Here is a 17,273-nt window from a genome sequence, read left to right as displayed (position 1 = left end):
TGGTATTTAAAATACTGGTGGCATAGCTTTCAGAATCACAGCAACTCACAAGCCTCCACAGTACGACACGCTGACTGATGAGTGGTGCTCTTTCTGGGTAAGCAGGGGTTAATTGTCCCACACAAGTTAACTTTAGGGCTGGGACCCACAGGCAGAAGTCAAAACCAGCAGCCAAAGGATATGCCCTTGGACTGATAGGGCTCTTTTTCTCTGTGCCATGGGAGAACTGTATTCTCAATGCTGGACTTTTTTTGGGGGTGCGTACCCACCCATCTGAAGGTGTCTGGGCTGGGCAAAGAAGGCACTACAGGGAAGAGGAGGGGAAAAAAAGTGTGTCATCACTCCACACCTCCTTTTGCAACTCTCACTTCACTGCTTTTAGCACACGTTCCCTGTGCCCATCTGTCTGTAATCCTGCCCTCTTACTCCTGTCCCAGCAGGATGTCCACAGAGGGAGTACCATGCTGATATCTAAAACATAATGTTTTCCTTTATATCATGATTTTCCCACTTGCAGTTGCAGGAAATTGACGCCCAGACCCTTATGTTAGATCCAGAGCTCTGGTGCAGTTTCGTGAGAGCTGTGTCTCTGGGTTTTCAGCCCCTCCCCCATGGAGTTTGTCCTACCTGACTGCTCTGCCATCACCAACCAGAAGTCTTCCTAGATGATCTTTTAGAAGTTCTTAAAAGTCTTTAGCTGTCTTAAGGAAACTGCAAGCTTGGAGAGAATTCATCTACCTCAACTATGGATGTTGGAGGGGGGAAAAGCACATTATTTAAACTTTCTAACTATGAAATGTAATTTTTTATCATCAGAAAGGGTTTCCTTATTTTTATGCCAAAATCCATTTAAGAGCTTATGATGGTGGTGCTAGTTATAAGAATGCAAAACAGAACCTTTTCTAGCAATACAAAAATTAATCTTACAGGTACTATGCTATACAAAATCCAGGCTATGTTCCAGCTAAAGGCAGGGCTGAATGAGGCTTGTTAGACTGTGAGGGAGAATTGCTGGCTTTCAGAACTTTGTAGAAGTAAACCTTAGACACAAAAGGAAGACTTCATCTTAATGGAACAAATTATTGGACAGGAAGATAGAACTTTTTATATTAAAGAAGTGATTTCTGATTAAAATAATAATTTTTCATATAAAAGCAAAACCCTGAAAAATGTCCTGGCTGTGACTGGATAACCTGGTTCCAGGATGATTTTAAGGAGAATCCTACCTGGGTCAGGCATTGAAGTTCTAGGATGAGTTCCTAGAGTCTGAGAGAATTTCATAGACTTTACTTATCAGAGTTGGATTTTCTTAATTTGAAATCACTTTAATTTGAACAGCACTGCTGAACTTTTAAAGAATGAAAGATCTGGTCTAGTCAGAAGTCAGGTATCTTCATACTTGGGAAATATGTTCCCAGGTACAAGTTTTACTCTTAATATAGAAAACAGCTTTCAAATGTTTAAAGTTATATTGCCTCCACAAATACTTGTGGACATCAGTGAAAAGAAACCCAAAGCTCAGGTTGCATCAATAGCGGCATCTTTATATGTTAGGGAGTTCATCTGTAGCTCAGCATTTATTTTTCTCTTTGCTAATATACTTAAGATTACTACTTGTAGATATATGTATATGGTCATATTATTCTGTATGTTGTTTTTGCTCTTAAGTACTGTTGAGTCAATTCTGACTCATAGCAAACCTGTATAGGATTTCCAAGGAGTGGTTGGTAGATTTGAACAGGTGACCTTGTGGATAGCAGTCCAGTGCTTATCTTACGGTGCCACACCAGGGGCCCTCTGTATATGCAGAAGAATATAAAATAAAACTCAGGGCAGTTTGAAAACCATCTAAATAAATATATATGTGATTGCATAGCCAGACTTATTAAAAAAAAGAAGAGTACTATGATCACTAGAAAAGTGAATAGTAGTTGAGTCAACATTCACCATGTTTCTTTAAGAATAACAACAAATTCTTTGTAAAGGAAAAAAGGTGTTGCATTCTGAAGGCTACAAATACATTTATAGGAAGAAAGAATATATGACCTAAAACTAAAAAATATATATTTGTTGTTGTTATTATTAAGTCATGAATTCATTTCTCACTCAAAGCGATACTATAAAGAATTTTTGAAGAGTGACTAGTGGGTTTGAACTTCAACCTTGTGGTTAGCAGTCTAGTGCATATCTTTCAGTCCCACATCACTATAAGTAGACAGTTGTATATTTCCAAACTGACTCAAGCATGAAAGTTCATTCTAAGATGGCCATTCTTTAATTTAAAGATAATATTATGCTTTGGAAAAAATATATTAATTGAAAAGTTCCTACAACAGGATGGTACTATGCTAATATTTTCCTATGCATAGTTGGTTTATTCCTCAAAATGACCCTGTGATGGAAGAAGGGGGGGTAATATTTCCATCTTTGCAGAAAATGTTGTTGTTGTTGTTGTTAAGTGCTGTCGAGTCGGATCTGACCCATAGTGACCCTGTATAGGGTTTCCAAGGAGCAGCTGGTGAGCTGGAACCACCGACCTTGCAGTCAAATGGCTTTGCAATCTGGTGTATTAACCCACAGTGCCACACCAGGACTCGTTCAGATAAATTGAATAAATTGCCCTAATCCAAAGAAGATAGAAAGTGAAAAAGTAATAATTCAGATGAGCACAAATTTAAGAAAAACAGAGAGCACCTGAAATTAGTGTTATCAGTCTTCATTAATTTTTCATATAAAAGTTGTGCTTCTGTCTTGAAAGAAAGATCAGCAGGAAAAATACAAGACAAAAATGGCTGAATAACAAGCAAGTTGTTCGCTGGGAAGTCATCAAAGCAAGAAATCAAGTCCCTTCAGGACAACACCTCCCCATCCAAGATCGAAACTCAAAGGGAACACATGAGCAGACATGTAAGCTTGCTGGCAACCACATTGGTCTGCTGGTGAGTGAAAGAGGGGGAAAGGCAGCATTGAAAAAATGGGCTGAGTTTAACCACATTCTATAGACTCCCTTTGACCTAGAGATAAGACAGAGAAGAGGAAGGACTGGTTGGTCTGAAGTGTAGTGAGACCTGGGGACTCCTGATCCCATGGACAAGAACATAGCCTCAAAGGGCTAGAACTGGGAGTGAAGCATCCAGTTGATATGAAGTGAGGGGAGATGCACAAAAACACCCAAAGTTACAGATAGTACTCATTTGACCTAGTCTCGATGGCTTGATGATCAGAACTTGACTAAAGGAAGATAAAGAACAATTTTTGATAAAGGAAACAAGTGTAAATTTCTACAATTTGATGAACTTGACTTATACTTATGGATGTAGTAGCTCAAAATACCAACTGAGAGGGAATGAGTCTCACATCAAGTATCAATCCTATTCCCACTCTACACAGAGCAGATAGGGGCTGCCAACTTAGACATTGGCTACCTAAAATGAGGAATGATAAAGGCACAAAGTGACTGGCTTACAAGTTTTTAAGAGGGAGTTTAGTTTAAGAGTGTGCAGGGGTAGATAGAGTCCCCACTGAACAGTTTTCATCTTGTCTACATGGGTCTGGTGAAAAGATATGGGGAATCATAAGATTCTTATGATTCAATAGTCAGTAATTGTTATCATGACTAATTGCAACTGTCACAACTGTAAAGGTGAAAGTTTTGCAACAAAATCAAAGGAGTAGTTAATCTTACAGCCCAGAGCAGAGGACCCTAGGACCATCAAAGGAGAAGAGCATTAGTGGAATGCAGGACCCTATCCAGAAAGGCAGTGACACCAGAGATAGAGGCAGAGAAGAGGACCTGGGGAGAGTGAGCAGCTGAGGACTCTTGACTAGTGGAAAGAGAAAGACTGAGTGCTGGTGGTCAGGAGGCAGGTTTACAGAATGCGCCCTTTGGTTGCTTAAATTAGTATATATTCCTGAGTGTTTTTGTGTATGTTGTTGTTGTTGTTAAGTGCCGTCGAGTCGGTTTCGACCTATAGCAACACTGAGCAGGGTTTCCAAGGCTGTAAATCTTTTACGAGAGCAGATCGCCTCATCTTTCTCCCGTGGAGCAGCTGGTAGTTTCGAACTGCTGACCTTGCGGTTTGCAGCCCAATTCATAACCACTATGCTACCAGAGCTCCTTTGTGTACACCCCTCCTTAAAACAAAACAAAACGACAACAACAAAAAACCAGAGTGAATAGAAGCTAATACTATCGAATGATGATGCACGGAGGAAACTATAATCATTGCAATGAAACGATGGTGTAAAACCAATGTTCTCCCATGTAAACAATCACTCAATTCACAATAAAAACTTTAAAAAAAGAAAAAAATAATTATGTCCCTGTATATTTTTAAGACTATAAAGAGACTGGGAATAAAAAGCAATGCTTTAAAGATATTTTTTATTTCTTCAATCAAATCAGATGTTATCACTTTAGCTAACTGTGCTGGTATTTTATAAATATATCATAATCCAAATAAAACTATCAACTTAAAAAAATAAATTCCACTCTAAATGCTGCATATCTAAACAACATTTAGGCAGTGGCTTCAGAGACTAAGCACTGGACTGTGAACCACAAGGTCAATGGTTCAAGCTCACCAGTTGCTCCATTGAAGAAAGGAAAGGCTTTCTGCTCCTGTAAAGATTTACAGCTTTGGAAACTTTATATAGGTTCACTATGAGTCAGAACTGACCTAACCTTTTGATGGCATGTAAAACCCAACTAGGTGTTTGTTTCTGTTTCAAAAATTTAAAGAAACAGAATTAAATGGAAACATTTGAACGGTCATTTTAATGATCTCTTTTGTATTGCAGGTCAGAAGTTCAAACCTATCAGCTGCTCAACAGGAGAAAGGTGAGACTTTCTGCTCCTGTTAGATTTATAGCCTCAGATACTCTATACAGAGTTGCTATGAGTCAGAATTGTGTCAAAGTCAGTGAGTTTGTTTTTTAGGGTTTCATTTGTTTATATCTTTGTTTTGCACTGTTTTGTTTTAACATCTACTTGTAGTTTGTGTTATTGAACAAAATAGACCAAAATTTACCTGCTTCATGGAATTATAGTCTAGTAAGGATGCTAGTGGTGCAGTGTTTAAGAACTCCACTGTAAACCAAGTAGTTTGTCTGTTGGAGTCCCAATGCATTTTATAGGAGAAAGGTGTTGCAGTCTGCTTTTCTAAAGATTTGTTGTTGTTAGGTCCTGCCCAACCAGTTATGACTAAATAGTGACTCTGTATAGGGTTAATAAGGCTGAGATTCACCTTTCTCCCACAGAGTGGCTGGTGGGTTTGAACTGCCAACTTTGTGGTTAACAGTCACTACAGTCTTGAAAACCTAAGGGGCAGTTCTACTCTGTCCTATATGGTTGCTGTAAGTTGTAATCGACTCAATAGAAGTGACAATTTTTTTTTTCCTTTGAAGTTCAGTAAATAATGTAGCAGGTTAAGACATGGTAAGTGCAATGGAAAAATAATTAGTAAGTTAGGTAAGAAGGATTGTGAGTTCTAGAGAGTGGCTTTTAATGCTAAATGAGGGGTCAGTGTAGGCTTCATTGACTGGGTGATGTATTGATTTCCTGGGGCTGCTGCTACAAAGTACCACAAATTAGGTCATTTATAAGAACAAAAATGTATTGTCTCACAGCTTTGAAGGCTTAACTGTGAGGTCCGGATGCCAATCATGCTGATTCCTTCTGAAGTTTTGAAGGAGAATTGTCCCATTCTGTGCATCATTCCCAACTTCTGGTAACTGCAGGTGTCCTTTGGCATGCAGATGCAGTGTTTACTAATGGCCTTCCTCAGTATATTTTCTCCTCATTTAAAAGAAAGGCAACCATAAAGATGAGGCTTATTCCAGTGTGACCTCATATTAACTTAATCGAAGAACCTATAATTCAAACAGTGTTACATTCACAGGCACGTTGTATTGTTGTTATTAGGTGTCATCAAGTCAGTTCCTACTCCTAGTAACTGTGTCTAGGGTTTCCAAGAGCTACTGGTGAGTTTGAACTGCCGACCTTGTGGTTTACCAGTCCAGCACTTATCCTACAGCACCACACTAGGACCCATTCACAGGCATGGAGATTAGGAATTCAATATACCTTTTGGAACAATCCATGAGAAGTGACATTATAATAAATACTTGCGGAGTTCAGACTTGGCCATGCAGCTATCATAGCACTATTTTCTAGGCAGAGAAAAAAGCCAATGCAAGGTCCCTAGGGCAGAAACCTGCCCTACCCCGAATCTTCCAGGAATGAACATGAAAAGGTAAAGCATTAACTGACTGCTTCCCCTCCCAGGAGACAAGCTAGAATGTTAATCAGGTTACCAAGGGAAACCAATCATCTGGTTTCCCTCTTGTCTTCAAACAGGTCCACAACCTACCCCCTCCCTGATTCTTACCCTACATAAGCCTGTACTGACCTGCACTCGGGGCATCAGAATCTGGAGAAGTAGGCTCCTCTGAGCTAGCTGGATTAATAAAACCTGAAACTCTGCTTAATGTCTCCAAGTGGCCTCGGTTTCTTTGGCGACGGATCTAAGGCTGCGGTAACACTCTCAGATGTAAAACTGCTGGAACAGACCACAAGGAAACTCGTATGGTTGGCACCCCAAATCAAACCACTGTGATAGAGTCAATTCCAACTCATGGTGACTTTATAGGACAGAGTAGAACAGGCCCATAGAGTATCCAGGCTATAAATTTTTATGAAAGCTGATTTCCTCATCTTTCTCCTCACACAATGGCTGTCGGATTTAAACCAGCAGTCTTTTCATTAGAAGCCCAACACTTAACCCATTATGTCACCTGGGCTCCTTGTGACTGGAGCAAATGAAGTAAAATAGAAAGCATTCTGTGAAGAATGTCAATATACAATAGGAAACCGGATTTTGCAGGATCTTATAGGCCTCTGAAAAGACCACTGACCACTACTTTTATTCTGAGAGTAGAGGGGAGCCCTTGTATGATACTGAAGAAGGAAAGTACTTGCTTTGATTTACTTTTTAAAGGGTTCTCTCTGGCTGCTGTGTGTAGAACTAGTTCGTTAACATTGTGTTGGTGCACACAATAATTAAAACCAAAGGCATCTGCCAAGCCATCATTCCGTTTGACCTCTTCATATTATCATACACAAACATCATTTAGGGACTGGAAGTATATATATATATATATATCAAACTAAGACAGTGTAGGTACTCAGTGAGCATGCTATAAAGAGACTATTTACAAAGGTGTGGGCAAGCTCAAGTGAAACTAACACATAATGGAGAAATTCCTCAGGGTTATCAGCCCTAGGACTGAATGAGCAAGTTAAGTGGTGCTTATCACAACCCAAAAGTAATTTCTGTAGCTATATGGAAGACACACCACAAGAGTCACATCCCCTCAGAGGAATGCAGGCAACCTACAGCAACATGCAGCAAGACTCTTATTTTGAAAACACAAATTTATTCTAATGAGATTGATATATTAGGGAACAACTTGAGCATGACCAAATTTTTATGTTTGCTTATGCACAATTTCATCCATGAGAAATGCTAGGTGTACATAGAAAGATCAATCTAAATGAACCACACCAGTAGGAACACACACAATATACATAGTCACACACCTTTAAGTTTCCACTAGCTTACCTCAGTTCTCTGTATGGTAAGTCACATATATCCATATATGTTTCTTCACGATTTCAGATAGTTCTCCTTCCATAATCTTAAATAACTGTGTTGTTGTTGTTGTTAAGTGCCATTCAGTTGGTTCCAACCCATAGTAACCCTGTATTGTGTTTCCAAGGAGCAGCTGGTGGTCTTGAACAGCTGACCTTGCAGTTTCAAACCAACTTTGCAATCCAGCACATTATCCTTCCTTTTGGAGTCCTGGTGTGGTGCTGGGGAATAAGCACTGGACAGCAAGGTTAGTTTGAACCACAGGGTTGAACCTCACCAGCTGTTCCTTGGAAATCTTATGCGGGGTTTCATTGAGTCGCTATGAGTTGGAACCAACTTACTGGCACTTACAAATGATAACAATCTATAATCTTTGTAACTCTCACAAAACAACTTTTTCTTTCTCTTGTGGATCTGGATAAGGAAGGTGATAAGATGTTATGATTAACTTGTGAATGATTATTTAAAGCACTAATTGTGATTGTAAAACCTTGGAACTCTAATTCGGGTATAGAATGCATCATCTCAGAAAATAGGGGGCTCTCAGTACCAACAAGGAATTATAGCCAACACTGGAGTGTATTGAAACTCAGGAGACAGAGCTGCGACACAAGAAGTGGTGGTGGTGGTGGTTATGTGCCATGGAGTCAGTTCCGACTCATAGCGACCCTGCACCTGGTTTCCTAGGCTGTAAGTCTTTACGGGAGCAGAACGCCTTATCTTTCTCCCGAGGAACAGCTGGTAGTTTCGAACTGCTGACCTTGCGGTTCACAGCCCAATTCATAACCACTACTACGCTACCAGAGCTCCTTGTGACACAAGAGGAACAACAGACAAGTGGCATAGCAGCAGCAACAGTAGCAACAACAGCAGAACCAAGAATCGGAGCTCTAGACAAAGCAACACAAGTAAAGCTGAACGCTTTGGGGCAGGAGACTCTCTTATAGACTGGGGTATCTCTAGACACTTAATTGCTAAGCCAAGGAGCTAAAGCTGAGCATCTTTGGACTGAGATTTAGAGTAGAGAGTCCTTTGTGCATTCAGAATGCTAAAGAGAGCTTTGTAACATTGCCAAGTAGGGCAGAGATCAAGGCAAGGGGCCAAGGGCCAGAGAGAGACCTACCTACAGACATGACTGAGGAGAGGCTATCCTGACTGAAAGTGTTGTGCCCTGGGCATTTTCTGACCCTGAACTATATAACCTATTAACTTCCCTAATGAACTCGTAACTGTGAGTATGGTGTCTGAGTTCTCTATGTTCATTGCCATGGATTATGGAAGCCAATTGATAAGTAAAGTGTGTGGTAGAAGGGATGGTTTGTGCTAGTATTATTATTTTTTCAATAACTCATAAGCTACAACTATTTCCCTGACCACTTCTACAAGTATACTTCAGGTCCTTTAAAATCGTATAGTATAATGTTAAACTTTTTGTAACGTTTATTTGCTGTTGCTGTTGTTAAGTGCCGTCAAGTCGGTTGCAACTTATAACAACACTGTATAGGGTTCCAAGAAGTGGCTGGTGAGTTTGAACCACCAATTTTGTAGTTCAAACTGACTTTGAATTCAAATGCTTATCCTAAGGTGCACATGTAATTCCATGCTATTATTTTTATAAAGTTACTTCCTTTTTGTGTTTAATGTGTCACTGACAAAGCTTTTATTTCCTGTTTTTTTTTTTATTATTGTGAATTAGATGAAGTTTTATAGAGCAAATAAATTTTCCAATCAATTCATACATATTTTGTTTCATATCACTGACTGTAATTCCTATAATATCATATCATTTACCCCACTTCCTCAGGAAACAATATGATATTATAATCCCTGCAATATAATATTATTTCATGTTTCCATTCTTCCTTTTGTCTTCACCCTTCCTACCTTCTGCATTGTGTCTATGGGTAAATTCTGCCCTTTTGATCTCAAATGTTTGATTATTCTAAGGAGTGTGAAACTCCTTAATGTTATTGTTTACCTTATAAGCCTCTCATTGTTCAACTGAAAAATGGGCCACAGTACTAGGCCTAAAGAGTGACCAAGGGTCATAGTCTCAAGGTTCCACTAGTCTCAATTTGACCAGTCAGTCTGATCTTATTGATGATTTTGAGATTTGTTGCACAATTTCTCCCACTCTATCCAGAACCTTCTTAAGTAGCCCCCTTCAGTAGCGGTAACTGGGCATCATCTAGGTCTGGTTTTAGGATTATGGAAGCTGAAATTCACATGACCTTTTAGTTCATTGATTTCATGCCTTTTTTCTTCATTCTTCTTTGCTCTGGATAGGGAAATCAGTAGTTTCACCTTAGATGGCCTCTCACAAACTTTTAAGACATCAGGTACTAGTCACCAAGGTAGGATTTAAAACATTTTCTTTGTGAACTATATTATGCTAATTGACCTAGGCATCTCCCAGGATTATGGCCCTGAACCTCTATGCCCAGCCACTCCTTCACTCCAGGTGTTTGATTATGGATAAGTAGTTTTCATACATTGTTGTTGTTGTTGTTATGTGCCGTGGAGTCGGTTCCGACTCATAGCGACCCTGTACAGGGTTTCTGAGGCTGTAAATATTTATGGGAGCAGAAAGCCTCATCTTTGTCCCGGGGAACAGCTGGTAGTTTCGAACTGCTGACCTTGTGGTTCACAGCCTGATTTGTAACCACTACTCTACCAGAGCTCCTTTTTCATACATTACTTACCCCCCTCCCCCCATGATTTACTGCTGCTGCTGCAGTGTGCCATTGAGTCAGTTCCAACTCATAGGAACCTTGTGTAGGGTTTCTGAGGCTGTAAACCTTTGGTGGTGGTGGTGGTGTGCTGTGGAGTCAGTTCCAACTCATAGCGATCCTGTATAGGGTTTCCAAGACTAACTGCTGGTAGTTTTGAACTCTACTGTCCTTGAGATTAGCAGCCTGACTCATAACCACTGTGCTACCAGAGGAGCAGAAAGACTCATCTTTCTCTCATGGAGTGATTTGAACTGCTGTGTAATCCACTACACTATCAGGGCTCTTTGTATGCTGTATTATGTTGTTGTTGTTGTTAAGTGCTGTTGAGTAAGTTCACTCAACTGTTTAGGGTTTCCAAGGAGCAGCTGGTGGATTTAAACCGTAAACCTTGTGGTTATCAGTCCAGTGCTTATCTTGGAGTGCCACACCAGTACTCTATGCTCTACTGTATGTATGGATATATTTGCAGCATAGGTAAGTACATATGAGTGCTGTGCTTCTAATCCCATTTTCTTCATAGTCCTGCAGTTTTAATCGCATGATTTTGTACAGTGTGATGATTTTTAGGAATGCGAATGTCTCATTATTGTAAAACTGACAGTACATCGCAGAGCTCAATCACCTCCTTCCTTCCAGTATCTGCTGATACCTGTTACTGACCAAAATCAATGGGAAACTAGAACAAAGAAGCCCTCTAATGCAGTCCAAAAAGGTCAGCTTCCTGGACCACAGTGCAAGGTGGAGAAGGTTAGAAGATGGACCTGAAAAGGAAAACTGAAAATATGCAGCACAGAAACCTTTTTTAGTTTCAAAATCCTCTTCTTTGATATCTAGTGCTTTGTTACTCAAAATGTGGTCCATGGATCAGCAACTTTCATGGCTTTTGTGAGTGTGTTAGAAAAGCAGACTATTGGGCCTTTTGGCAGAGCTACTGAAACAGAGTCTGCATTTTAACAAGATCCCCCAGGTGATTCATATGCACATTAAAGTTTAAGAAGCATTGTTCTCGAATTCATTATTTTGGCTCTTCTCCTATCTTTATCCTCTCTAGTCAGCACCTTGCTGTATCATTTTCTAGAGCTTCATCCTCCTCCAATGCTATAAAGTTTTCAAAGTTGGATAGTCCATGACTGGATCATAACTTGAAAGAAGTTTCAATGGGGGAGTAACTTTAGCTTCAATGAGATCATTTTCATCCAAGAAGCTAGCTCTAAAAATACTGCTCCAAAGGAAAATAAGTTCTGTCTCCAAGAAACCTATTCAAAACCATATGAGTTAAGCTTAACTAATATATTGAGATAAAACTAATTTATGATGATTCAATTACCACTTATTCTGTATCAGCTTGTATGAAAAAAATTCGTAAGCATAATCATAATTCTGAATTGAAAGTTGTTAATAGATTTTAAAAACTTTATTAAATAGCAGAGAGTGAAAATTTGGGGTACAATTTCATTGTGTAGGTTCAACAGATAACTTTGTCTTTACACTTCTTTTCAACACTGACAAGCTGAGAGTAATGTAGTCTTCATAACCCCTCTCCTCCACCAGCTCTCCCAGAACTCATCTTGTAACCCATTTCCAAGCTTTTTGATTACCATTAACTCATTTCTTTTTCCTGACTACACTTTTAGAAGTCAAATAGTCGTTGAATTTTAACAATTTTCTTGTTTTCTGACTTTCTTTTTCATCCTTTTCATTCCCATTTCTAATTTTCTAGCACATATCCTATCACCACTGACTTTGGGATAACAAATAATCACCTAAACAGTCTTTCTGAATTTATTCCTTTATCAGTTAGTTATTTCATTTTCAAAGCATTTGAATCATGTCTTCTTACTCAGAAATCTCCAAGAGGTCACCATTTCCTCCAGGATAAAATTCATGCTTGCCTCCAGCCTAAAATGCATGATTCCTTATAATTTGACCCCAATGAACACTCTAACTTTCTGTTGGAACCTGCATGGTCCATCATTAAGTGCATCCCTGTCTCTATTGATTAGCATCTTGGAGAACTCCCCAACCTCACAGTATTTGAGTACCCATCCAATGGTGTAGTGAATTATCTAATGTCTCTTCTAGCCATAGTCTGTAACTCCCACTAAACAAGGTCTCTGCCCTGCTGGATCTGGGTAAGAGAAGATGGAAGAAGATTCTAATAGGATGACATGATTCAGCTGTGGATGTTAGCAGAGTTCATTATAACTATAAAAACTTGAAACTCTAGCACAGGTAGAAAATGAACCATCTCAAAAACAGGAGGGGGAATTTGATACCATCAAAGAAGAGGCATCAGGAGAGGAGCATATCTTTTGGAACTTGATGTCTTTGAGCACTGAGCCTCCTCACCCCAGGGACAGAAAGCCATAACACATGAGTGGCAGAGGAGCAGCAGTGGAAGCAGAACCAAGAGTCAGAGCATGATACAGAGCATTGGGCTTCCCAGCCCACAGAGCAAGTAAAACTGAGTGACTTTGGGCAGGAGGCTTGCTTATAACTTGGGGTGCCTCAAACACTTCAGGGAGAGAACTAGGCTTGTTGATGTAGGGTTCTCAGTGCCTTGAGGCTGAGGTTTATGGTGGAGTGGTGTTCCTGTTTGCATTTATCAGCAGCCTGAAAGAGCTTTGTTAACTACTCTGACAAAGAGAGTCTTGCCTATGGGCATAACTGAGGAGAGGCTGTCCTGACTTGAAGGAACTGCATCTTGTATATTTTCTGGTCCTGACTTATAACCAGTTAACTCCCCTAATAAACTCCATAACTGTGAGTATGGCATCTGAGTTCTGTGTGGCTGTTGCATCAAATTGTCAAACCCAACTGAGGAATCAAGAGTATCGTGGGATGGATGGTTGTTGCTTCATATTTTTATACACCCAAAGTTGCCCTCAGAACGCGGAAATCATCGGACAGTATCTTTGATATCCCATGTGAGTAAAATTTTACTAAAGGTAATACAAAATTACTGCAAGCATACACTGACAGAGAACTTCCAAAGGTTTAAGCCATATTCAGAAGAGGACGTGGAATGAGGGATATCATTACTGATGTCTGATGGATCTTGGCTGAAAACAGAGAATACCAGAAAGATGTTTACCTGTGCTTTATTGAGTACACAAAGCCTTTTGATTGTGTGGCTCATGACAAGCTATGGACAACATTGTGAAGTATGAGTATTCTGGAACACTTAATTGTGCTCATAAGGAATCTGTACATGGAACAATAGACAGTTGTTTGAACAGAACATGGGAACATTGAATGGTTTAAAATTAAGAAAGGTATGCAACAGGGTTGTATTCTTTCACCGTACATATTCAACTTGCATGCTGAGCAAATAATATGAGAAGCTGGATTATATAAAGAAAAAACGTGGCATCAGGATTGGAGGAAGACTCATTAACAACCTGATAAGCAGATGATACAAACTTGCTTGCTGAAAGTAAAGAGGAATTAAAGTATTTACTAATGAAGATCAAAGAAAATAGCCTTAGGTATGGTTTGGATCTCAATGTCAAGAAAACAAAAATCCTCACTGCTGGACCAATAAACAACATTCTTATCAATGGAGAAAAGATTGACGTTGTCAAGGACTTCATATTTCTTGGATCAACTAGCAACACTCATGGAAGCAGCAGTCAAGAAATCAAACGATATATTGTATTAGGCAAATCTGCTGCACATGACCTTTTTAAATTGTTGAAGAGCACAGATGTTAGCTTGAGGACTAAGGTGCACCTGACCCATGCCACGGTATTTTCAATAACCTCATATGGATGCGAAAGCTGGACAGCAAATAAGGAAGACCAAAGAAGAATTAATGCATTTGAGTTATAATGTTAGAGGAGAATATTGAAAGTGCCATGGGCTGCCAAAAGAACCAACAGATCTGAGTTGGAAGAAGTGCAGCCAGAGTGCTCCTTGGAGGCTAGGATAGCTAAACTTCATCTCTCATACGTTGGACATATTGTCAGGAGGGACCAGTCACTGGAGAAGGATATCATGTTTGTTAAGGTGGAGGGTCAGAGAAAGAGAGGAAGCCCCCCAGTGAGATGGCTTGACAAAATGGCAGCATTAATGGGCTCAAGTGTGACAACAATTGTGAGGTTGGCCTAGGACCGGGCAGTGTTTTGTTCTGTTGTATATACAATCGCTGTGAGTCAGTACCAACTCCATGGCACCTAACAACAACAACAAAGTTGCTTTTATCCTGCTCTCATTAAAGGCAGTCCATTTACTTCAGACTGGTTTCCAGTCTTGTCACTTTAATTTTCACTTTTTTTTCCTCATTGATTTTTCTTCTCTATTTCTCTAACCAAACTAGTTCTTGAACAGATCTTTCCATATTATTAAAAATAAATTGTTAACATCAAGTTGTTTCCAACTCATGAGGATCCTATATTTTACAAAGTAGAACTACTCCATAAGGTTTTCTTGGGTGTATGGAAAGGAATCCTGGTACCATAGTGTATTATGAGTTGGGTTGCTAATTGCAAAGTCAGTAGTTCAAATCTACCAGTTGCCTCATGGAATAAAGAGGAGTCTTTCTGCTCCCCTAAAGATATACAGCTTCAGAAAAACTATATAGGGTTGCTATGAGTCAGAACCAACTCCATAGCACATCATCACCAATCTTTATGGAAGCAGATCACTAGGCCTTTCTTACACAATGCTGCTAGATGGGCTTAAATTGCCAACATCTCATTTAGCAGTCAAGTGTAAATCACTTGAATTCTCCATGAATTGAACATGCTTTCCTTTCCTCTCTGGGTAACCACTGCAATCTAGTTGATTCCAACTCATAGCCACCTTGTGCAGGACAGAATGAACTTTTTATCAGAGTTTCTGAGGCTATAAATCTTTAGAGGAGCAGATACCTTCATGTTTTTTCCATGGATCTGGTTTTGGACCTGCAATTTCAGTTTAGCAGTCCGATGCTTAATTCACTGTGCCACCAGGGTTCCTTTCCTTCTGTGAATACATCTTCCAAAAACCTCCCAATTCCACATTTACATAAGAGTAGGTCCCAACTACTTCAGCCATACCAATTCTTGTCTTTATTGCAATTCTCAGTATGTTTGTTGTGTAGACTAGTCTTTATATTCAGTTACAACTCCTATGGTTTTGTGACATTGGCTGACCTTTCTTTGAAATGCTTAACTCTGTGTTTTTTGTCTTACTCTCTTAAGAAGGCCATGGACCAATTCTTATTTGTTTTTTATATGTTTTATCAGTTTTGCATGTGCTCAAGAATATTTGTTGACTGTAGTCAAAACAAATTCTCTTGATTATTTAATGTAACAAGAGTATTTTATTTAATGGAAAACTTTTGATAGGTATTCTGGACACTGTGAAGACTTGAAAATGCTACAAATACTACCCACCGATGAACAACACTTAAAACATTTGCCATTAAGCGTCCAATTCAAGTCTACTTTCCATTAAATTTTAATCCCATTACCATTTCCTTTCCAGTGTCTATTCTCAGTTACATTGTCTCTATAATGCTATTTAATTTTAACAATTAGAGAGCAGATTAAAGGAAACCTATAATTAAATTTATATCTCAAAGTTATTAATCCTGCTTCTTAGCTAACTGCTTTGTATCTTAAATATATTAAATGTGCTCATCATTTGTCTAATTCAGTAAATATTCATAACTTGATTCTATTGTAGCTAATATTTAATTGTGCATTTAGAAATGTATGTGCTTATATACACATATAATGAATTTTACATACATGTGTAAAGTAGAAAACTAGTGATTTCTTATATAAAGAAGTTTTAATCTAATAAATGCATAAAATAATTTTCACATATTAGAATTTAATAAACTTCAAATGAACATATACATTTGTGTTAGTGGTTGAAAAGGATAGAAAGAGAAATCCATTGCTGTTACACCAGACACCAACTTCAATATTCTATATAGATACAGAGTCCTTACAAATCAGTAAATAAAATGCATTTTCTATATACCCAGTTAAGCAAGTGCAGGAAATGTTTAGCATCCCGTAAAGATTTACACCCTCGGAAACCCTGTACAGGGTCGCTATGGGTCGGACCCGACTCGATGGCACTTAACAACAACAAAACAACAACAATGATAAAAAAGAAAAAAAAGCTAAAAGCCTCTGGATCATTTTTAAATTACTAAGTAAGCAACAGAGTCCTGGTGTGGCACTGTGGGCTAATGTGTCAGACTGCAAAGTCTTTTGAACTGCAAGGTCGATGGTTCCAACTTACCAGCTGTTCCTTGGAAAACCTATACGGGGTCGCTGTGGGTCAGAATCGACTCAATGGCACTTAACAACAACAAGTAAGCAAAGATTTTAAATTTTGACAATCAACACTGGTGAAACAAATATCTCACCATGGAGAGAGGAGGAAGCATTCAACACTACTAGCAATCCACAGAAAAATTGTGAATTTTAAAAAGACAATAAAGTTTTGGTGGTCAAATAAGCAAATACTTTTGAATATCATAACATTGAATACAGTATAACAACTACTCTCTTATCTTTTGGTAAGAATCTAGCTTGGACACAATTTGACAAAATATATCAAAAATATATATTATATCCATAATATTTAACCTTACAATTTCACGTCTAGGAATCTATCCTACAAAAATAATGTGAGATGAAGTCAAAGATACATGTGTGGCATTGCACCATGATAGAATGGTTGTATAAATAATACATCTTTTTAAAATATGACCATTTTTTAAAACTCTCTTTATGAATATGTAAAAACTTGGGCAAATGCATTTAGCTTATCAAGTAAAAATACAAAAAGCAAAATAGGTGATCCTGTATTATACAAGTTATTATATATATTTCCTCTAATATATGAACTGAGTCCTGATGTGGCATTATAGGATAAGCACTAGACT

The sequence above is a fragment of the Chrysochloris asiatica genome, unplaced genomic scaffold (genome assembly GCF_000296735.1).
Source record: "Chrysochloris asiatica unplaced genomic scaffold, ChrAsi1.0 scaffold00043, whole genome shotgun sequence".
Taxonomy (NCBI): Eukaryota; Metazoa; Chordata; class Mammalia; order Afrosoricida; family Chrysochloridae; genus Chrysochloris; species Chrysochloris asiatica.
The sequence above is the reverse complement of the archived record's forward strand: the minus strand, read 5'-3'. Positions refer to the sequence as shown.